General features: G+C 68.0%; 1 protein-coding gene across 3 annotated transcripts in view; it reads left to right on the forward strand.

The window, feature by feature from the left end:
* Window positions 1–12,430, forward strand: part of EXD3 (exonuclease 3'-5' domain containing 3) — a 76,421-nt gene that overhangs the window by 60,365 nt on the left and 3,626 nt on the right. The window lies entirely within an intron of this gene.

The following is a 12,430-nucleotide window of genomic DNA, read 5'->3' on the forward strand; positions in this document are numbered from 1 at the left end:
CCTGGTCTGTGCGTTTTCTCCTCTCCGCCACCCCCAGACGCCCATGCCCAAGGCACGGGGGAGCTTGGCGGGGGTGGGGTGGGGGAGGGGCGGTCACTGTAGTCTGTGGCCAAGAGGTGGCAGAGCGTCGGGGCCCGCATGGCCAAGGTGGGCAGCTGAGAGTGAAAGGGCAGCTCAGGGTGAGTGTCCAAGCTCAGGGTTGGGAATGTCCTCCTGGCCCAGGGCTGGCCTCCCACTGGGCTTCTGGAGGGAATACAGGGAACCCACCAAAGTGCATCTGTCTGGGGCGGATCCCATTTTCCGAGGGCAAGGTCCAGAGCCATGGATTGCTGCTGGGTCCACCCTGACGGCTAGAAAGGTCTGGCTGAGGAAATCCCCAGGTCGGGGCAGCCGTACCCAAGGTTAAGATCCGTGAGGAGTCTGGGGACTGGGCGCCAGGGAGGGGGCACCCCTCCCCTCCCCTGCTGGCCTGGGTGCCCTGTCGTGAGCTGTGCAGCTGAGGGGAGGCAATGCGGCCTTTGGGCCCGGCCCTGCCGGGCTGGGGTATGGCTGCCCTCGGCGTTGGGGTCTGCACGGGTGTGGCAGGCAGGGAGGGCCGGGGCCGGTCCCCGTGCAGGGTGCTGGCTCTTCCCAGAATGTTCTGGAGTTCAGGCCATGACGATGTTGCATTGGGAGCGGCTCCCGAAGCCCAGCTGTTTGGTGGCAGCTCAGCCTGGCTTCCCCCATCCGGGTACACGTGGAGGCCGGCGGGGCCCCGCACTTCTGCACGGTCCCCCAGGCCGGCGCCCAGCAGGTGGGAGGGAGGGAGGAGGGAGGGAAGCCCCTGTTTTCAGGTCCTTGGACCCCCACCGCCTGGCCTGGGGTGCAGTCTGTGCAGAAGCTGGGCCCCTGCCCTGCCAGGACGGACGGTGGCCAAGCCGGGCGGCGGGAAGTGCCTTCCCTTGGGCTGGAGCTCGGGAGGACGGGACCGGGTCCCTGCTCAAGGCTGCAAGTGTTGTAAAGACCCCAGGACGTCAGGCGAGGCCTGCGGGGGGGCATTTTCCTGAGCTTTTCAGAGCCTCTGCTGGTGTCTTCTTGAGAAAACGGAAATTGGGTAGCCAGGAGGAAAACGCCACTCGCGCCGCAGGCCACTGGCTGGGGGGTGCCTGAGCCTTCGGACCTGCGAGGGCCAGGCGCAGAGGGTGGCCGCTGCCCTTCGCGGGAAGAGCACCCAGGGCCCCGCTGCCCTCACCCCACGTGTGCCCTGCCTCTTGGCCCCGCCGCTGCCCTGCCCCGGCGTGGGCCCCGTAGGGGGGCGTGGAGCTGGTGCAAAGGCAAGAGACAGAGCCGCACTCTGGCGGGGCCAGCCAGTGCCCCCGGGAGACAGGAGACAGTCCCGAGGGGGCAGCGGGGCCCAGGGAGGCCGCAGCAGGTGGGACAGATTTGCAGCATTCTAACCGCAGGGCGGGGAGGCAGGAGACCTGGAGCAGGTGGTGCACCTGCCCATGTAAGGTGGGGGGGGGGGCGGGGGGCGCGCAAAGGCGAGGCACAGAAGATCCAGGATACGATTCACGGGCGCGGCTGGATCCTAGGTTTTAGGCTGAGCCCCTGGCCGGCGGCCCGGCAGGTGCTGGGTCTGGGCTCTCGGGAATCTGGTCTGGAGGGCGCGCCGGGGTACACCAAGCTCTTGGGGCGGGGGGAAGGGGCTTACTGCCCAGCTGGGGCCCTGCCCAGCGCTGTCCTTCTGTGGTAGATGTGCACACATTACACACGTGCCCAGCTGGTGAGGAGGACAGAGACAGGGTCCACGGCTCAGGGCCCAGAAGCAGAAGGTGGCCACACCAGTGGCCACACGGGGCTGCCGGGAGTGGGGCGGGGCGCCAGGCAGAGACCTGTGTGTGCGGCCACACGGGTGGCAGGTGGGAGCCCGGGTGTGAGACTGGGCAGCAGCGCCCAGTGGGCCTTAGTCGGGAAGGGGGTCCCAGGGCCGGGGAGCCTCTGAGGCCCGTGGCTGTCCGGCAGCCTCCAGCGGGGCTCAGCTCCAGAGCGAGGCAGGTTGGGTGTGCCCCAGGGCAGGACCCTCCCTGGGTGGCAGACAGCTGTTTGGGGACATCTACATCTGTGCACAAGGACCCCAAAAGGCCGGCATGGCAGGGCCAGGCGGGCAGAGAAGGGGGTCCCTGAGAAGCTCGGATTTCTGCATTTGAGCCCAGCCTCGCTCACCACAGAAGCATCCGGGGCAGGGTGGGAGGACCCAGCTGGCTCTGGGTTAGTGGACTGGTTCCCACCGTGGTCTTCAGGCCGTGGAGCTGGTCACGATGAGCAGAGGAGTCTCACTGCCGACTTGCAGCAGTGTCTGCACCCGGGCTGGGCACCTCGGGCCATGCTCCCCCCCGCCTGCCCCCAGAGCCCCTCGGCCACGGTACTCGCGGCCTCCCCTCAGGAGCTCAGCCTGAGCAGCGGCCGGGAACGGCTGCCCGCCCAGCGCCAGAGCGATGCTGTCCTCGGGGCCGGCCCAGGGGAACCAGTGGCCCTCTCGCAGGTGGACCCCAAGAAGCCCAGAAAAGGGGCTGCACAGATGCCCCGAGGTGATGGCCTGAGGCCCAGTGACCAGGAGCTCCTTGCGGCTGCAGACCCTGCTCTGCACTGAGAGGCCACGGTCAGGGCCAGGGTGGCTCCTAAGCTCATCTGGACATCAAAGGGCACTGGCCGCCGGCCAGCAGGGAGCAGCACGCTTAGGACTGACCCAGAGAGCGCCTCCGTGCTGTGCTCAGCCGGCAGGGTCCCGTCCTGCGCCCCCGAGGGCCCGAGCACCCTGGACGCTGGCTCAGAGCCTCTGCTGCCCCTGCCCAGGCCAGAGCTGGTCGCCTCCCTGGAGAGCTCCCGCCGCCAGGCTGAGTTTCCATTTTCTTTTCCTTCCTTCTGCTATTTTGGTGCTGTTCCCAGAGGGAAAACCCACTTGACACACGAAGCGTTCCCAGAGCCTGCCCGGCCACTCTCGGGGCTGCTCGTCGGGGTGCGAGGCCAGGGCAAGTGAGGCTGGAGGGACTGTGTGCCCGGCCACGTGGGGGAGGCCCCTGTCACAGGGAGGTGGCCCGCCCGCCCACCCCGGGGCCCAGTGGGCTAGGGGCAGTGGGTCTCTCGTAGAGGGCAGGGTCCTGGCCCACGAAGTTGGCGACTTGGGCCTGGGACTGTCCATCGGGAACGTCCGCCAAGAGGACATTCCCAGTGCTGTCCACCATGGGAAAGGATCTTATCAAAGAAATTTGAGTTTAAAAAAACCCTAAGCAGGAGCCCAGGCGTGGCCGGGCATAACGTCTATTTTTCTGTTCCTCCGGCCCCCTCTGCTGTGGTGCGGATTGGGCCGTGGCCCCAGTGACGTCAGCCCTTAGAAGTGGGCCCCAGGAGGGGAGAGGCCACTGCAGGATGACAGTCACCCCACCTCAGGGAGCTCTCAGCAGAGCCAGCTCAGGGGTCTCCAGGAAGGGGAGGGTGATGGGCGGGGAGCCTGCAGTTACGGGAGGCTGGGCCTCGGGGACAGGCTCACAGACCCCCCCCGGGAGACCCCAGGTCTGGGCAGGGGCCCTGAGAGGGTGGAGGAGGCCGCCCAGGCTGATCTCTGGCACGGGAACGGGTGTGGGCAGAGGGCTCTTGGGGCCTGGGCATGCGAGGGGAACCCCGGGCCAGTGGCCCCCCCAGCGCACACACCCACAACTTGGGGGCCTGCAGTGGTGGGGGCCCCGGAGCCCTCCCAGACCCAGGGGCCAGCCGGGGCGCCCATGCCCAGCCTGTCCCCGAGCACGGAGACCCTCCCTATACCCTGATGGCCAACTGCAGATGCAGGAACAGACAGGAAGAGGCGCAGCGGCCACTGACCCCGCCCCTCCCCGGCCTTTGTGCTACGTGGCCCCCAGCCCCGTTCCCACACTCGGTGCCCCCAGGGTCACACAGGCACAGAGGCTGCAGAAGGAGCGGCCCCTACCCTGCACAGGCAGAGACCCCGGGCGGCTGGCTCCTGTCACAGGCCTCGGGGGTGGCGGGAGCTACCAGACAGGTTTCATCAGGGGTTGGGGCCCAGCACGCCCCAAGACGCAGGATGCCAGCCGGGTGTTGGCCCCGTCGGCAAGCTCAGCGTAGCCCCCCGGAGGTGACAGCAGGGTGGGCCCAGCTGATGGCCCCAGGAGGCCCTCCCCCCAGCCTGCAGGGCCTTCCTCTCGGTCCCACCCCTCCCCTCTGGGTCTCGTCCAGAGCCCAGCCTTGGTTCCCACCAGATGGCTCTTGGGGGAACTGAGGACCTGGATCGCACGGGCCTGGGGACCCCTGCTCCCGGTGGCCCACTTCTTTAGGAAGGATCCTGGGCTGGCGTGAACTGAGGACCTGGATCGCACGGACGCAGGGCTGCCTGGTCAGCAGCCGTCTGGTAGTCTGCCACCATGCCTGCCCCACGTGGGACTCTCATCCCCCCGCAGGGCTACCAGGGGCCCCCATGCGGTCCGAGATGTGTGCTGAGGCCCTGGGAACAGCCTGGGCCAGGGGACCTGCTGGTCAGCGCCCGGGGAGGTCGGGTATGCGAGTCCCCAGCCCAGCTCCCGCCAGGCGCCCATCCAGGCACCCGGCTCCTTGCTCCTTTTGTGTCTGTCTGCGGGGAAGGTGCCCCGGGGCCCGGCGGTCAGGGCCACTCCCCTCTGGACCCTGGTCCTCACCGTGTGCTTCTAAGAGGTGCTCCCACGTGCAGTCTGGGGCCCCCCCCAGGATGTACCTCCTGGATGTTGACGGATGTTCACTTTTTAAAAGGGCCGAGATGCTTCAAGTCAGAACGCAGAGGACGCAGACTCGCCTGACAGAGGACAGGCGTGTAGCCCAGACAGGTCACCGTGCAGGGTGGGACGGCGGGCACACTGGTGCACAGACACACAGGATGGAGGGACGAGTCCACAGCCACGGCCAAGACGCTGGCCCCAAGACAGGCTGGTGTGACATGGCCTCAGGGGGAGCTAGTGCAGGCCAGAGAGGACAGGCCTCTTGGAGCTGGAGGGAGGGGCAGAGACCATGTGGGCACCCTCGGCTCTGTGCTCTCAGGCCCAAGGTCAGTAAGACACCTTGGGCCGCAAGAGGACACCCAAAACACAAAGTCTGGGGTCTCCCATCCTGCTGCTCTGTGCCCTCGTGGCCCACGTCAGTGCCACTCTCTGAGCCCCAGCCACGGAGCCAGCAGGAGCCACTGGCCAGAGGTGTCAGTCCAGCTCTAAACCCGCCGCTCAGTGGGCTCGAAAGAAAGGGGAGGGAGGGCGGGGCGCAGATGACCTGCCTTCTGAGCGAGGGGCAGGCGATGCCAGCCAGGCCCGTGGGGTGGGTGGGGGAGGGCACCCATCTCAGTCCGAGGGTCCTGCGGCCGGGGCTGGGGCTGGCGGAAGGGCAGAAGGCGCACCCTCCCCAGATGTCTGACATCACAGCCCACGAGCTAAATCACATGAAATGCGGACTTCAGGGTCCGTAGATAAGGTTTTGTTGGCAGCAGCCCCGCCTGTGTGTTCGTTCACACACTGCCCACAGCTGCTTTCGCAGAAACCAAGCAGCCCTTCCAGGAAAGCCCCCGCCCCCCACCCCGCTGCTGGGGTCGGTGGCAGGGATGACCGGGCCCAGGGGCCAGGCTGGCATCCAGCAGGGAAGGTGGTCTCTTCTTCCTTTTGAGTACTGCCAGCTCCAAAGACAGGGGGCCTGGCCCAGGACAGCGGGCCTAGCTTCTGCAGACCCTCTGTCCCCTGAGCCCCGGATGCAGCAGGCAAGACAGGCTCACCAGCCTTGGGGTCAGGGGCCAGAGGCAGCCAGCCCCTCAGGGCTGCAGATGGAGGAGGCCCCAGGGAGCTGTGGATTGGGTCTGGGGAGGGTCCTCAGGGTGACAGAGTAGGGCCTGCCAGGCAGTGACTACTCCATCTGTGTCCGAACAGAGCAGGGGCCTTTGGGTCGATGGGCAGTGCAGTGGGTGCCCTGTGGGTGGGCAAGCAGCAGGAGCAGGCATGTGTCACCCCCACTCCCACCCGGCCACCTGCCCCTCCCCATCCACACGGGTCAGACCGGCTGGGGTGTGGGGGCACCCCCTTCCCAGCCCCTCCCAGGCAGCCCCACTCTCCGCCCACCCACCACCCTGAGCGGGGCCACTGTGGGTGGAGCTTTGCTGAGAGCCCATCATCGGGTACATCTGGGACCAGCACAGACCCTGAAGGTCTCCACAGGGATACGGGGTCTCCACAGGGGAGCAGCGTGGCAGGTGGATACCTGGGCAGGTGGGGGTCTAGGTGTGCCCCCAGCCAGCCAGGGGTAGGGCAGGGCCTCGGGAGAAGGAACGGTGCTCTCCTCCTTGGAGCTGGGGGAGTGGCGGGGGAGAGTGCAGTGAGGGGGGGCCCCCGGGAAGTGGGGGTCTGAGCTGGGTAGGGACTGCTTCTTCCTCCCCCCATCTCGTCAGACGCACTGCACCAGGCGCAGGTGGCAGTAGAAGAGGGGGCCCTCTCCTGCTTGGCCTGACTCAGTGGCCCTGGAAGGTGCAGGAAGGGGGAAGGGCCGGGGGACGCCTGCCCTTGGGCTCAGCCCCACGCCCACCCCTCCACACTGCCAGCGCCCTGACTCGTTCCAGCCTGCTGTCCACACCGGTCCCTCCTGACCGCACTGGACCCCACATCACACCCCAGCTCCTGCAGCACCTGAGCACCCACTCTCTCCACCAGGCCTGCCAAGCCCCAGTTTATATGTCACCTCCTCCAGGAAGCTCTCCAGGCCCCCAGCCCAATCCTGGGAATACCACCACCCTTTGGAGCCCCCCTCTCCTTGGGCTGAGAGCACGGGGGCCGGACTGTCCCCTGGCCCCCTGTGCAGGCCTGATGTGAGTGGGTGACAGACTCCAGGCTGCAGGGCTGCCACCTGCTGTCTGAGGGCCCAGCTCCACTTGTCGGTGGGAGGAGGACAACCAGGGCTGCCCCCAACCCGTACCGCATCGGCCCCTCCCCGACTTCCCCAGCCTGCCACCCCTCTCTCCGCCGGCTGGCGCCCGCCCCCTCCCACACGGCCCTGGGCAGCCGAGGTCCTCCGCCCCCGCCCCCGCCGGCGCGGGAAGGCTGGCGGGCGGGCGGCCGTTTGCTTTTGAATCTGGGCCGGGCGCCCTGAGTGGCCCTTTCAAAGGCCGGCGGGGGCGGGGGCCGTTCCCAGGCGCGCCCCGCCCTCCGCGCCGCCCCTCCTCCCGCTTTCCCACGCGCCCGCCGCCGGCGGTTCTCACGGCCCGCGCCCCTCCCCCGTCTGGGAACGGCTCGCGCCTGCCGCGCTGGGGGTGCCCGGGAGCCCCGGGAAGGGGGCGCCTCCCGGGCTCATCGGGGACGGTGGAGGGGTATGGCCACCTGGGGGGGGCTTCGGGACCACTGGGAGGGGGCTGTGTGCCGCCTGGGGGTGTGCTCGAGGGAGGGGTGCTATGTGCTCGCAGTGGGGTGCTCAGGGGCCACAGGGGAGGTGTACGTGCCGCCTAGGAGGGTGCTGGGGCTGTGGCGGTGTGGACGGTGGGGGGAGGGGGAAAACCAGCTAGTGGGGATAACTGGGGGCCACGGAGTGGGGGTGTGTGCTGCCCAGCGTCTTGCCAGGGATGGGCGTCAAGGGGGATGTGCTGCCTAGGGGGAGGTGCTGAGGGGCCAAAGGGGATGGGGAGCCACCCCAGGGCCTGGGTCCAGAGGGCATCCTCTGGCCCAGATTCTGTTTGATGTAACCCAGGGCACGTGGCTACCCACCCACCCTCACCTCACAGAGAGAGCTAGGGGGTCCTGGCCATGCCTGCCTGGGGACAGTGTGCACTGCTCCTCGTTGGGGTCTCCCTGCCGTGGGAGCACGTCCGGGGCCTCCCGTGCAGCTCTCTCACTTTCTCTGTTCCTTCTATGAGCCTGGGAGAGCTGGGTGCCGGACTTGGGAAATGCAAGGACAGACCCTGATAAGCGCGAACTTCAGAGCAGAATCCCATGTTTCATCTGAAATTCACATAGTGGTCCGCGTTCTCCCTGGCCCCCCTGGAGGGGGGGGGGGCTGTGACTGTCTTGTGTCAGAGTCCAGGATGCAACGAGAAGGGGGGGACTTGGCCACCTGTCCAGGCCCAGTGGCTCACACCCCTCTGTCTGCCTCCGTGGACACTGGCCCGACCCATCCAAGTGAGCTGGACGTGGGGTCTCATTCTGACTGGCTTTAGATGGCCTAAGCTGGGCTGTCAGTCCGGCTGTCGCCATGCAGCGGGGTCTGCACGTCCAGGTCCTAAGTGGGCCCTGGGCCGGGGCTGGCACAGTTGGAAGGAGAAGGGGGTGAAGGCTTGAGAGGACCAAGGTACACAGGGCGGGGGTGACCAATTCCCGGGCCATAGGCCTGCCGGCCCCAGAGAGCCTGAGGGAGGAGCTCAGACCCTCCTGTGTGTCCCTAACCGGGGTGGCCCTAACCGGGCAGTGCCCCTCAGTCAGGCCTTGTGTCGTCCAGACTGTGTCCTGGACACCATGCTTATCTTTCTGCCCGGGGCACGTGGCTTTCCTCCCATTGTCCCAGATGCCACTGTCCCCTCCCCATCTGCTGGGAAAGGCGGACTCTCCCGGTCAGGACTCCTCCCACCCCAGGAACACACCTCCGGACCTCCACCCCCACCCCCACCGCCGTGCGGGGCACTGCAGGCTGCTGGGCGAGCACTCAAAGGCACATCCACTCACGCAGGCCCCTTGTCCTCACGTGACATGCCGGGTCACACAGGCTCCGTGTTCACATGCCTGACTCACGCCCACACGTGGACACACTCAGCTGCTCCAAAGCTGGTGCCCTTGCACCCCGAGGACCTGGGTGCTTCTGAGACACACGCCTGCGGAGTGCCAGTGCACACGCGTGTGCCCAGACCTGGCGCTGTCAGGGTCTGTCACAGACCGCAGGCCCCGGCACCTGTGGCCCCTGACCCCCCAGGGTGCCGACAGCGCCAGAGGCCCATCCCCCGCTCTGTCTGCGGAGACATTGTCCCGGCCCCACAAAGGGGATGGACCGTGGCCTGGTGGGGGAGGGGCCGGGCCTGTGGGAACTGACCTTCCTGGGCCTGGGGGCAGGGCGGGTACACAGCGGGGCCCCTGCAGGGCTGCCATCCTAGGTCTCCAGCAGTGGGGATAGAGGGCCGCAAGCCTGCTTCACAGGTCAGAAAAGCACTGGCTGGGATTTTAAACCTTCCCAGGCAGGCCCCATCTCAACCACACACCTGCCCGGGGGCCTGGGGCCTGGTCCTGCTGCCCCAGCTTGTGCCCCTGGCTGGCAGGTGGGGGGTTGAACCCTGCAAGTGCCTGGGGTCTCGGCTGTGGCGGGAGGGGCCCCAGTTCTCCCAGACCCCGACCCAGTGCCAGGGCCAGCAGGGCCCTCCTGGGCCAGGCCAGCCTGTCTTGAAGGGGGCTCGGGGGGCAGCTGACCCAGGACCCCTCGAAGTGCTGCCGGACAGCGTGGGAGAGTGAGGTGCGGAGCAGACCCAGGGCGGCGCCTAAGTGCCCGTCCACGAGGTGTCAGGCCCGCCCCCAGGCCGGGGGTCTTTCATACCAGCCCTTTGTCCCTGGCCCTGCACCATTTGTTGGGGGCAGCTCTGGGGGGTCATGGTGCACAAGGCAGCCCTGGGAGGCCTCTGGACCCACCGCTCTCAGGACCTCAGGCAAGGTGGGGCAGGGGGTGGCGCTTGGCAGGGACCAAATGGGCCATAGGGCCCTGGGAACTGACACCGGTGCCCTGCAGCCCCTCTGGCACGAGTAGGAGACACTTGCCGAGTGTAGGTGTGTACGGGGAGGTGCCAGAGACCCCGCCACCCCACGCTGACTTTTCTCGCCCAGTGCCCGCGCGGGGATGATGTTTATTTTCTTCTGCTCTTCTGTGCTTTGCTGTAAATTTGCTCTAAGTGAGCGAGAAATGGGCCACTACTCTAGAGCGTGTCACAGCTCCTCAGCCCAAGCCCCCTTCCGCCCTGCCCGTGGGGCCTCCTGGGGCCTGGGTACCAGACTGACCGTACCTCACATCCCACTGGGTGGTGGGCCTGGCCTGCCAGGGAGCATGGTCAGGCCGGCTGCTGGCTGGGCGGGGAGCCTTGCCCAGGTCCTGCTCAGAACTGGGTCCCTCCACTAGGCTCCCAGCCTGGAAAGGCCACTTCCTGCCGCCCTGTCCCCTAGGGACCGCTGGTCCTCTCTCACGCCCTGTGCCCTGGCAGCCCCTGGTGAGGCCCATCTCCCACCGCGCCCCCCTCAGCACCCCACTCGGGGAGGCCCGGGGCTGATGGGGCTTCAAGGGTGTTTATAAGCAGTTCGCACGGCGCTGCTCTCAGCCCTGGCAGGGGCTGGTGGGCTCTGGGCAGGAGTGTGTGCGAGGCCCCTCCCACCGCACTCTGTGGCCCAGTCCGGCCTGCCAGGGACAGCCCTCTCCCCACTCCCGGCACCGGTGCACCAGCCGTCCACTACCTGGTGGCACAGCAGACACCACGGACCACGGCAAGTGTGCGTCCACGGCTGGTGGGAGCAGACGTGCCTGGGGACACACAGTTCAGGACAGACCCCGTGACCTCGCCCCTGCTCAGCTCTGGCTGCGCTGGTGGCAGTCGCTCCCCGGGGAGAGTGATGGGTGGGGGTGGGATTCCTGGGCTCAGAGCTGAGAGCTGGCCTGCTCATGGGCATGGCTCCCAGCACCTGGGAACCGACCCCTCAGCCCTCCAGCTTCCCCCTCCCCAAGTCCCAGTCTTAGAGGAACGGAGGGCGCCAGCTCGCACACCCGCCAAGCCCAGCGAAGGACTGGGGGCGCCTCCCAGGAAAGTGGCCTTTCCTGCCCTCCTTGGGCCTGGGGGGAGGGAACAGGCCGTAGAGGGTGGACCACCAGACCTGGCCTGCCTGGCTTTGGGTCCCGGACCACCACCAGTTCCCTGGGCCAGTCCCGGCTGGCAGCCCACCCCGGAGAGGCAGCCTCATGCCCTGGGGTTGGGCGTCACGGTGGACGTTGGCCCCAAGCACCCTCGGAAGCTGTGGCAAGCAGGCATGCAGGTGGACCCCTGGGACAGGGGAGCCAGGAACCTTCCCAGCCCCTCCTGCCCGACTCACCTGGCCCCTCCCACCCAGCCAGGCTCTGGGGGTGGAGGCCCGCCCTGCCCCCAGGCTCCCAGGCTGGATGGGGGCAAGGAGACGGGGCGGGACCAACAAGACCACACTGTCCACCCGTCCAGGGCGCCCATGGCCCCCCACTGGCGTCTGCCCAGACCTGCTGGCAGCCGAGGCTGGGGTCTGCACACGCCCTGCAGGAAGTGGACCTGGCTCAGACACCACCTGCACGCACTCCCTTGTCTGGGGGCTGGCGGGGTAAGGACCCTGCCAGGTCAGCCAAAGTGTGACCGTGAGCAAGCTACTCAGCCCCTCGGAGGCCCCTTCTCCACAACGGGAGGTCAGGGGCTCCGTCCCCCTTTGCGTGGGGAGGGTGATGGCTGTGCGCTCAGCTCCGAGCCCCACAAGGGTAGGGCCGCGGCCACCCACAGCAGGTGGTGAGGCAAGCGTTGCTGGCCGTGAGGTGGACAGGATATGGACAGGGAAGCCCTGGGTGCCAGGCCCTCCTACAGATGGGGACCACAGGACTGGGGGTGGGCAGGTGGCCCAGAACCGGCTTTTCCAGCCGGGAGTGGGGGTGGGGGCCAGGGTGGCAGCAAGACCCGACAGTGGGCAGCGGCCGTGGGAAAACTAGCACCGGTGCTTCCCGAGGGTGGGGCCGGCCCTCACGGACAACAGCACCGGGCGTTTGTCTGCGCAGTGACTCAGCGTGAGCTGGCGGCCCCGCCCAGGCATACACACCACCAGGCCTGGGAAGGCTGGCGGACCCCTTGCGGAGGACCCCACCCCACCCTCCTCCCGCTAGCCGTCCCTCCCACACCTGCTGGTGCTGTCCCCTCGGGTGGCCTGGACAGGGAGAGCCTGGGCCTCTGTGGCAGGCAGCCCAGGGCAGCGGCCGGAGGCTAGACGGCCCGCCTTTTCTCAGCTTCTTCCCCAGCTGGGCCTGGAGTGACCACGGGCCTGACCTGCAGCCTGGGCTCTGCCCTCACTCCTGCCCCAAGAGCCCCTGGACCTGCAACCAGGAGGGCAAAGCCCACAGCGGTCTCCCTGTGCTGGAGGCCAGCCCAGAGTCTGGCCGCGGTCGGTGGGGGGAGGCCCCCAGAGAGGCCCAGGGGAGGGTCCTGCGTGAGGATCAGCCCCGCCCCCCCAGCCCCCCAGCAGAGGCGGCCCCGCCCTCTGGCGCCTGCCCACCCCCCGCCACCCCGGGCTGTGATGCTGGAGGCCAAGCAGTGAGGCCACAGGTAAAGCAGGCTCCGTGATGAAAGGCCGTGGGAAGAGGGTGGGGGGGTGGCAGGGCAGGAGCCCTCTCCCCGCCCCAAGCCCGTGGCTCCAGGAGCCCGTGGCCACCG

The sequence above is a fragment of the Delphinus delphis genome, chromosome 6 (assembly GCF_949987515.2).
Source record: "Delphinus delphis chromosome 6, mDelDel1.2, whole genome shotgun sequence".
NCBI lineage: Eukaryota > Metazoa > Chordata > Mammalia > Artiodactyla > Delphinidae > Delphinus > Delphinus delphis.